The 11201-nt window shown below is 45.5% G+C and overlaps 1 long non-coding RNA gene across 1 annotated transcript; it reads right to left on the reverse strand.

Moving 5' to 3' along the window:
- Positions 1-8006: 8006 nt before the first annotated feature.
- Positions 8007-9999, reverse strand: LOC136351878 (uncharacterized). Its single transcript, XR_010735143.1, has 5 exons — positions 8982-9999; positions 8778-8888; positions 8604-8676; positions 8410-8508; positions 8007-8310 (listed from the first exon to the last, which is right to left on the reverse strand). It is a non-coding gene; the product is annotated as an uncharacterized lncRNA (long non-coding RNA).
- Positions 10000-11201: the final 1202 nt, after the last annotated feature.

Consider the following 11201-nt stretch of genomic DNA (forward strand, 5'->3'; position numbering starts at 1 on the left):
ACGGGCCGCATCGTACGCCTCCACCATGCGCGCCAGGTGCATGATGGTAGCGTCATCCTCCGAGCTAGCATCCCGGAAGGTGGCGTAGTCACGGGCTCCTCCGCGACAAGGGTGGTAGCGGTAGGGCGAGTGCTGCAACTCGTCCGGGTAGTGCTGGTGAAGAGTGCCGATGGCGAGGAGTGCGGCGTTCTGGCAAGCGGCGGAGAAGGAATCTCCACCCGCGGTGACTGCCAACGAAGTCCTCTCGGGAGAGCCAGTGAGGATCACTGCAGTGACCTCCCAAGCAGTGTGGGGCTCTGCATCGTCACCCTCCTGCTCCGGGAGCTGCTTGCCCTGGTAATCCACTCCATGCGGATATCCCAGGACAACGCACATGCCCCGCAGCTCCAGAACAAAGCCGGTCAGGTCCAGGCCACGACGGTTGATGCTGCCGGCCATCTACAAGCAAGGACAAAAGAGAGAAAATATTTTAGAGATCAGCTTTAGATGATAAATGAAGCAGCAAGACAGAGAGAGACTAAAGGATTTTCACAAATAAGAGAGGATTTTTATTTCGAAAATATTGCTAAGGCTTGGGATCTAAGCCTTGTCCTAGGGTAAGGAGGCTCTGATACCAACTTGTCACGACTGGAAATAACCCAATAGGCGTTCCTTACGTGCGTGTATTATTCCTTGTCCCAGGAGGCAAGGTACACCAAAAGTTGATACAATTCAGAGTTTAACAAGCGGAAGCGTAAATAGTTAATTATTACATGGGCAGCGACGGCCCAGCACACTCAAAGACAATGAAAAACAACGGAAGACTAAGGCGACGACCACAGGCGCTTGACGGCAGGCACGAGCTAGACACCAAAGCCTTCATCATCCAGGGGCTCCTCTTCTGGGTTTGGGAAAAATTGAGCAAGACTGAGTACAACCACCGTACTCAACAAGACACACCCACAAGTGCAGCTTAAATACAAAGGAGTACAATGGAGTTATAGTATAGGGGCTAGGTTTTGCAATAAACAGCATTTAAAGGACCCTTAGTTGCTCAAAGCTAAATTTAAAACACGATCCTAGAACTATTTAATATTATTAAACAAGGCTGTGAACCCACACGAACCTGCCTTAACCCAAGGCCTACGATGATTCAGACCGAACTGGCAACCCGACCCTGGGTCCCAGCTCGTCCCAAGCCAACCCAGGCCAACCATTCCACATTTTAGTTATTAAGCAAGTTTTAAGAATTAAAAACACTAACTTGGGTACATTGCTAGGCTTGCCCATAACCGAGGGCACGGCTATTCGAATAGGTTTTACTCTGATCAGAGGTGTACATCTTTACCCACAAGACACGTCTTCCTCACGTGCAACCACGTGCCACATACCACCACGGCATATGGACGGAAGACATGACATAGTTTCCAACCCATCCTAGCCATAGACAAGAGTACTGACCCAACCCACCTACGGCTGGAACCCCCGGACAGGCAGGCAGAATTGAGCCCCTAGCAGCAAGACACCAGCCCTGTGCCATGACATCTCGACTACCGGGCCGCAGCCCGTGTAGCCTTCATTTGTCCTAGAGATGTCCATCGACCCCCGACTTCGTCCATCTCCATCCGTGTACTTTTGTTTATAACCAGACTGAGCCACAAACAAAGCCTTACCCACTAGACATGTGGAAGTACGGTAGTGCTTTGCAACAGAGGCCCGAAGACCGGTCCTTATGTGGCCGAGGTGCTACTGATAAAACCATGCACCCCGAGCCCAGCCTAAAACCATTTTGAGGGTTTTGAATAGAGGGGGAGGTGTGCATCCAATTCCACAATAATCCAACCATTCCATAGTGTCCAAGTGATATGAATATTCCCAAAGTCTAGAGTTATAAAACCACCTAATGTTGCCTAGTTAATCAGCGAAGCATCTACCTAAATTCATACTAGTGGAACCATGAATAGAGTACCCACTAGCTGGGGTTTTGTTTATTCTAGGGTGAACAAGGTAATAATAACAATAGCAATAATAATAAGGTCATAACAAAGGTAAATAGGCATGGCTAAATAAAACAGCGATAACGCGAGAATTTAAATAAAGCGATAATGCAATAATTTAAATCAAAGTAATTTCACAAAGTGGGATCCAATATGTTCAAAGAATGATGTGACTTGCCTTGCTCGCTTTCCCAAACGTCGGCTTCAACCTCCACGAAGAGCGGATCTTCCGAAGCTGCAGCGTCTACACGACCAACGGAAAAGAAAAGGGCTTTTACTCTAATAAACTCCATGTAACAAGCAGGAACAAAGCACAAAAATGGGTTCTTGACTTCTTAAGGAAAAATTAGAGACTCGAACGGTCCAATTCTGAGTTCAAATGGCCAAGTTATGGCCATTTGAAGTTTATATGCTCTTTAAATGAATATTTACGAATATCTTCATTTAAATTTTAATTTAAAAATAGATTTATTGCGTCAGCCGGGAGAGAGGGCGCGCGGACCGGGTCCACGGGAGTGGGGCCCACGCGGCAGCCTCGCGGTCCACGGTGGACCGGGTGCACCCGGCTCACACCGGCCGGCGCCGTGGGCCCCACGCGTCAGCCGCACCCGAGGGCGCGGGCGGCTGACGGCCGGGCCCCACGCCGCAGCCGCTAGGCGCGCCCGGAGGCGGCCACGTCGGCGCGGCCGGCGGGAGGCGGCGCCCGCGCCCCGATGGTCGCCGCCAGCGACCACCGGCACGGCGGAGCAGCGGCCGAGAGAGGGGAGGGAAGGGGGAAAGGAGGCGGCGGTCCACGGCTCACCCCGAGGGCGACGGCGGCGACGAAGGAGGCGGCCGGAGCGGAGGGAGGCGGTGGCGCGGCTCGGGTCGACGGGGTCGGCGGCGCTCCGGCGGTCGGCGACCGAAACGGAGAGGTGGACGAGGTCGGCGGGGATGCGGCGAAGCCGAAGGAGGCGGCGCCGAGGTGGGAGGTGGTCCGGGGCGACGACGGCGGCGGACCGGAGCTCGGCGGCGACGGCGGAGAGAGAGAGCGACGGCGCGAGCTCGATTCCGGCGGGGAGAGAGGGCGGTGAGTGGCGGAAACGACGGTGGGGAGCTCGGGGAGGGTTTATATAGGGTTGGGAGTGAGAGAGGGCGGCCGGAGGAGGGAGAAATGGGCGCGGGAGACCCGGCCGCCATTAATGGCGCCGGCGAGGTTAGGGGAGAGGTTTCCAAACGAATCCGAGGGAGAGAGGGAGGGAAAAATGGGGGGAAAGGGGGAGAGGATCCCGGGGAATAATTCCCCCCACTTTAATGCACGCGGGGACGGCGGGATGCGGCGGAATCGGCGGCGGCGGCGGCGGCGCTAGGCGCGGGCGAGGCGGCGGGGGCGGCGGGAGGAAGGGGATGACGGGTGGGCCCCACCCGTCAGCGAGGGTGGCGGGGGGGCCCGCCCGTCAGCGGCGCGCGCGCGGGGAGGGCCGAGTGGGCCGCGGGGAGGAGGAGAGAGGGGGAGGGAGATGGGCCGAGCCGGCCCATTAGAGGGGAGAGGTGATTTTTAGGGTTTTTCTTTTTATAAAATCATTTTAACTTTGTTTATTTCTGAATAATTATTATTTGTGCTCTGAAAATTCCACTAAAATTTATTTACACATTTTAGGCTTTTAGGAAATATACAAAAATCCTCCAAGCCCTATTTGACTTTTAACTTTGCACATTTTAATTTTTGAAGGCTTTCACAAGCATTTTAATTATTCTAGGCATAATTTAGAGGATGTATTTTAGGGTCGATTTGGGAAGCGACACGGTTCATCACACATTATTTGATCAGTCTGGAGTTTTGGTGAGTACACTACAAGATGTGATCAAGAAGATAGTACCTGAAATAGTTGCTCAAAAGAATTAGCTCGGGGGCAAGCATATCAATATCAGCCAGAAGAACTTCGTCAATATGGGTATGATGAAGAATATCAATATAACAATGATTTGGCTGATAGAATTGCAAAGATAATAGAAGAGCAGTTTGGAATCAAACATAAGGAACATACTTCTGCGTATCGGCTGCCATATCCTGAGTGGTTTGATAGGGTGCCATTGCTACACCGATACAAAGTTCAATATTTCGCCAAGTTTTCAGGCAGGATGATACATCTACAATGGAACACATCAGCCGATTCTTAGCACAATGTGGGCAGGCATCGGCTGAAGAAGCTCTGAAAGTTAGATTTTTTCCTTTGTCTTTGACTGGATCGGCTTTCACATGGTTTTCATCGCTACCATCAGATTCTATCCAAGGATGGGCTGATCTTGAGAAGCAATTTCATGACACTTCTTTGCTAGAATCAAAGAGTTGAAGCTTTCAGATTTAATAACGTTTGAGCAGCAAGAAGGAGAATCGACTATGGATTGAGTCTAAGTGATGAACAACTCGCAGATCTTGCATTCCAAGGATTGTCAGCACCTATCAGAGAGAGATTCTTTTGCCACGAGTTTGATAGTCTAGCTCATTTAATGCAGACAGTACCGGATAATGAAAGCCGATTGCGAGAATCAAGGGAAGATCGATTTTGGAGTTATCAAGATCAGACAAGAGAATTTTGGAGCATGAGTCCTCATACTCCAAAACTGGGGGGCATGTGTTAACGACGAAATTTGGTAAGCCCAAAGTCATCATCGGCTTAGAGTCAGCATTGGCTTCAGAGTTATGGAATCAGCCGATGGGGGTCGTCAAATCGCTAGCAACCGTGTTCTCGATGGAGTCGGATCAACTAAAGGGAATTTATCCAGAAGAGTCCGGGTTCAAGAAGGATGCGGCATGGCAGTTTATCTATTAATTAGGAATAGTTTGTTAGTTTCCTTTTATCTTTAGGAAGGTGTGTTTAGTGTCCGATAAGGACTTTATGTTTTCCTTTTATCTTTAGGAAAGTTTCTTTCCTGTCTGACAAGGACTTGTATCAACCCATGGGTATAAATATGTACACCTAGGGTCTATGTAATTTATCAATCTCGATCAACACAACTACTCTCGGTGCATCGCCACCCTCTTTCCTGAGGTTTTACTTATCAACCGACGGAACCTGGCACCTAACGCGAGGCTGCATCGGTTTAGTTCGATCTCCGGCGAAGGGTTAAGTCCTATGTTCCGCTGGCCCAGGCAATTGTATCATCTACGTCGGCGTCGTTCAAGGCTGCATCAGTACATTCGACCTCTTGGATTGCTCTGGTTTGGATGGTATATTTGCCTACCTATTTATCATATGTCTCTGTTAATCTAGTCTTAGCATATCAATTTAGCTCTATCGGCTACTTCTCGCTTTAGGGTTTCTGCCGGTATCGGCTAAATCGCGTTGCTATATTAGATTAGCTTAGACATCTACCACCCAGAAAACTCAGTCAACGGCTTGATTATCTAGATATTATGTTTCTTGTCATACTTAGTGCTGCATCAGTTAAGTTTGATCTACTAAGTCGTGCTTAGAACCATAATCTCTAGCCTGCTTGTTGATTGCCAAGAAGGGTTTCATTGGGGTTTCAGCCAATGAATTATCTGGACGTTGCATCGGCTCATAAGGATTGTATATATAAGTTGGATTTAGCCAATGACAACAAAGGTTTCACTGTTTAATCTAATCTTGTGGATTTTATAACATCGGACCTCCAGCCGATACATGCTTTATCCTTCGGATCAATGCTTATTCTATCATATCACACTGCTAGCCTATTGGTTTATACTGGATCATATTGTTATTTTATTACATCATCATTAGCCGATTGCCTTTATATCATTATCTACATTGGACATATAGCCGATTGTTTAAACCCTATCGTTATCGGCTGGTTTCGGCATCAGCTATTATCGGCATCGACTGGAACTACTCCATCGGCTTGTCAGCCGATCGGCTCATTGATCTACTGTTTACATATCTTGTCAGTTGCAGGATCAAACTGACTGGCACGCCCGCATCTCATCAAGCTTTGGACCTGCACTGGAGCTAAGCAGATCTCCCAGGCCAGTGTGTGTTTTTCGCATCAACACTAGCTTAGTCAATGATAGGATTAGCTAGAGAGGATTCCTATGGATTCAATTAGCTATCTTAATCAATAATAGGACTGGCTAGAGAAGATTCCTATGGATTCAATTAGGAAGCTTAATTTAAAAGTAAAACTCTATCCAATGCTTCGGGCACTGGAGTAAAACTCTATCCAATGCTTCGGGCACTGGATTGGCTAGAGTATTCCTATAGATTCAATTAACTAGCTTAGTCAAGTATTCCTATGGATTCAATTAGCTAGCTTAGTCAATGATAGGATTGGCTAGAGAGGATTCCTATGGATTCAATTAGCTATCTTAATCAATAATAGGACTGGCTAGAGAGGATTCCGATGGATTCAATTACGAAGTTTAATTTAAAGGTAAAACTCTATCCAATGCTTCGGGCACTGGATTGGTTAGAGAGTATTCCTATGAATTCAATTAACTAGCTTAGTCAATTATAGGATTGGCTAGAGAGTAGGATTGGCTAGAAAGGATTCCTATGGATTCAATTAGCTATGTTAATCAATAATAGGACTGGCTAGAGAGGATTCTTATGGATTCAATTAGCTAGCTTAAGTTAAAAGTATGCTTCGGGCACCAGATTGGCCAGAGAGTATTCCTATGGATTCAATGAACTAGCTACTCTATCCAATGCTTCGGGCACCAGATTGGCTAGAGAGTATTCCTATGGATTCAATTAACTAGCTTCGAGAGTATTCCTATGGATTCTATTAACTAGCTTAGTCATATATAGGATTGGAGCTAGCTTAAGTTATAGGTAAAACTCTATCCAATGCTTCGGGCACTGGTCCTCCCCTGGTTTGTCAGGCCAAGTCCTGTCAGCTCTATGATGTACCGAACATGGAGGGATACAAAGGATAGACTGGGTTGTCACTACGTGCCGCTTAACTTCACTTTCTTCTAGCCCATCCGACGGGCGGGCCCACTTACACACACCACCCCACTAACACTTTCGTCCTCACTTCGTGTAAAAGGGTTAACCCGAGAGTGATATGGTTGGAGCAACAAGCCCTTATAAGTTGGTTCAACTCTTGCTAGACTAGCAAGTTGGTACTAAACATGCACACCTCTTATGGGCCACACATGCCTCATCCTAATTGGGCTAGGATATCCCAGTTGAGCACACAACAAACGAATGTAACTGCTAACCTAGACACCACGCCTAAGTTATTGATTACTATTCTAGCCTTGCACATGAACTTCCTTCTTTATCTAGAGTCCTACTACAAGAGCACTTAATTATAAACTAAGCTACGAACCCGCACCGATGAGAATATATCTCACTTAAGTAAACTAACTAATTAACATAAAATAATCTCGAACACTTACTTTATAAAAGGAAGCATCCACCGAAGTACAAACGAGAACAAGTTCGACAATCCCAGTGCTTCTCCGGAACTCCGTTGGAAGAATAGTGACAAATCCAACACTCCTCTCGAAATTCTAGGAGAGAACTCCGATACTTTGGGGCACTCCTTCCGAGCTTCCCCTCACACTATTACTAAACTGACATACTAAAGTAAAGCTAACAAGTGAGTGGTACTCTACTTGAGATCAAGTTGCATGTTTTCCAACTGTGAAGGCCTCCTCGTTACATAGTGTGCCAATGACAGTTGGAATGGTGGCTAGGGAGGTCGATGCACCCACACTGGTGGAGAAACCGTTTGTAGTCCCGGTTGGTAACCCCCCTTTAGTCCCGGTTGTCCAACCGGGACTACGAATCCGGGACTAAAGATAGCTATCTTTAGTCCCGGGTGAAATAACCGGGACTAAAGATCGAGCTGACCTTTTTTTTTTTGCATGGCCCTGTTTGCTGCATGGTTGATTATATATATATATATATATATATATATATATAAATACAAACATACATATGTTACAATACATATATATGCATAATATATAGTCATATATATATATATCTGTGTGTGTGTGTATGTATAAATCATATATTATATACACACACACCTATGTATAATTTAAAGCACTTAACATTTTATGTGCATATATCTATGTTACCAAAATATATATTAACACAAAAGTAAATGTGTACATATATAAATATATATATACATGCATATATAGTACAATTCATTTGCTCGGTAGCTATAGCTACGACTTCGACTTCGACGCCGGCGTTATGTCAGAAGAGGAAGGACCGACGTTATGAATTGTTGATCCGTTGTAGTAGAATTCACCGTTGGGATTAAGGACTTCTTCGTTGATGAATCCCATCAGTTGTTCTTGAACAGCCGTGATAAAATCCTTGTGTGGGAGATTATCCCTCATGTGAATACGCTATCATTCGAAAAATAATGACGTATCAATATATGAAATTAATAAACAACTTAACAAATCGATACGCAATGAACTTTTGAATGGTTTATGTATACGTACATCGAGCTCTCGTGTTGTGCATATTTGGTTTGATAGGCAGTGGGCATACTCGCATACGTAGTAGCCGCATAAGTTAGTTCCCTGGTCCTGCTTTGCACACTACATGAGAAAAGATGAGAGATTTAATATACTCTTTATATTAACTGTAATTAGAGATTCAATTCAATATAATTTTGGATCATGCATGTACTCACTGGAAAATGAAACCTCCGTCCAAGTTTTTCTTTCCAAGTCCCGCGGACCAATTGACGGAACCGATCCCAAGCCCTACATATGCAGTTGCAAGCTATGATTAATTAATTATTACCTGAGATCAACATAGTAGCAATAGATTCCCCGCGACTTTGGAATAGATGGCGTTATATTACCTGTCTATCAGTTTGAAGACCTTGTCAAAAATCTTCTCCTCTTTATTCATTGAGTCGTACACAGTGACTATGCATGCATCCAAGTCGAAGAATAACATGACCCAGTGGAATCTGGAATATGCGTGAGATGAGATATATATGATCGAAAATGTACATGCTATATGCATGGGAATGAAATTTGTTCGAACGACAATAAAAACTCACTCTGTGTTGTAAGGCAGTAGTATGTACGTCTTGAAATGCTGCTGCGTTAGGAGATTGTCACGCCCGGAATTTCTATCCAAAATTCCAAACGCTTACATGTGTTTTAAACCCTCGTCCAGGAATCAACCGAGGCACACAATAACAAATTGATAATAGAGTACAAATATATAACTATATAATATTCGCAAATAAATTATTACAGAGGTAGATAGTTCCTCTCAAAGAATAACCTTCTACGCAGCGGAAAAATAAAACTATAACAAACTACGGAACAGCTATGGCGACTCCACTCCACAGGCATCTTAACCAGAACAAGCTCAATCCCTCAGATCATCACCTTCGCTGAAATACTCCTCTTCTGATGATTGAATATTGCAAGAATGAGCATATGACATACTCAACAAGCCACACAGCAAATATGCAAGTGCACAAGGATACCAAAGGATGGCATAATATAGCTCATTTGCATAACAGCATTTAACAAATATTTAAGAGAGTAGTAAAACAGTTGTATAATTAATCAATATTAAGTAAACACCATACAACACACCCATGTTGCATAGGCCCAACCACATTTGAACAACCAACCCCAGTTGAACAAATTAAACCTCCAAACCAGGAATATACCATTCCAAACCAGGAGTCAAATTAATTATCACATTATTAACATTGATGAGTAGTGTGAGACTAATCACGAAAAACATTGCTCAACTCACCCATAACCGCGGGTACGGCTATTCGAATAGTTTTACTCTGATCAGAGGTGTACCACTGTACCCACAAGACACAACCCCACATCATGTCACCATGTGCCTCAATACCACCACGGTACATCGGAAAGGAGTTGTGACAATACCCCTTGCACAACATAATCCATTACAGCGCACCTTTCCTGGATCATAATCACCCCCTTATAAACAAGGCATGGACTCCCCAGCGACCCCCGTGGACTTCTCGCCGCTTCTCAGTCTGGCGCACTATAATGAATCATGCTATACAAAAGATAAAGCCGTTGCCCACGCTGGCTTGTGGTTGGCACGATAAATGTTTCACAACAGTAGCTCGCGAACCGGTCCTTAACTGTCATGAGCACAACCATCAAAACCATATGCTCACAACCCACCTTAACCAGGTTTTAATTATCAATTAATTAACATCACACGATTCACCATCGTGAGCTACCATTTATTATAACCATCATTAATAATCACAGTATAATATAATTTATATTTAACCCCTTTAGTTAGCTAATGTTTCTAAGCATGGCTAAGCAAACTTACATATAGCTTTTAGCTGAACCAATCCAATATATAAGGTTCATGCTAATCAAATTATAACCCATAGGAAAATAAGATCATCTTCGGCCATTAATTAATTGGGAAAAGGTTCACCACCCGATGACATTCGAAAACAATGCATAGTTGAAATAAAATAATAGCTTTAAATGGGTTCAACATGCTCAAAGGGTTGTTTGGGATCTGTGTGACTTGCCTTGGGCTTCCGCAAACGCTTCGGAACCTTCCTCAACGGAAACGCTCTCCTCCGGAACGTCGGAAACTAAAGCAATTAAACAAAAATCAACAAAACAGTACAAAAACAAGAATAAACAGTACATGTGGATATTTTTATCATGTAGATCTTGATTTTAGAAAAATTTAGCAACTTGAACCACCTGAAACGGATCTACGGTTATTTAGTTATGATTTTCCGAAGATTTAATCTATTAGAAAAACTGGAAAAGGAGAAGATGATGATGTCATGATGACGTCATCATTGGTGGCCGGCTAGGATGGCAAGCTCGCCGGAGCTAGGGTGGTCGGCCGGGATTTTGGAGGACATGTACACGTAGAGGACGACGAGACGAACGCAACGGTACTCACCAACACGTCTCACGACAACCGACGACGGCCGGCGACGAGAGGATGGCGGCGGCAGCTCGGTTCACCGGCGGCGAAGGGAAAGCGGCGGCCGGGCTTCTCCACCCCTTGGCGCACCCACGGGCGGCGACAGCAAGCGGTGGCGACGGCGGAGACGGCGCGACGGCGCGGCTGCAACTCGGCCGGCGGCGGCGGCGAACTATGCGGCGACGGCGGCGAGCTACGGGGCACGGGAGAGGACGGGAGAGAGGGCAAACGAAAGAGGAGGACTAGGGGGTCCTATTTATAGCCTTGGATTGAAGAGATCGGACTCCTCCTGCAAGAAATCGATCGGGAAAACAAA

This window comes from Oryza sativa, chromosome 9 (genome assembly GCF_034140825.1).
Source record: "Oryza sativa Japonica Group chromosome 9, ASM3414082v1".
Lineage (NCBI taxonomy): Eukaryota > Viridiplantae > Streptophyta > Magnoliopsida > Poales > Poaceae > Oryza > Oryza sativa.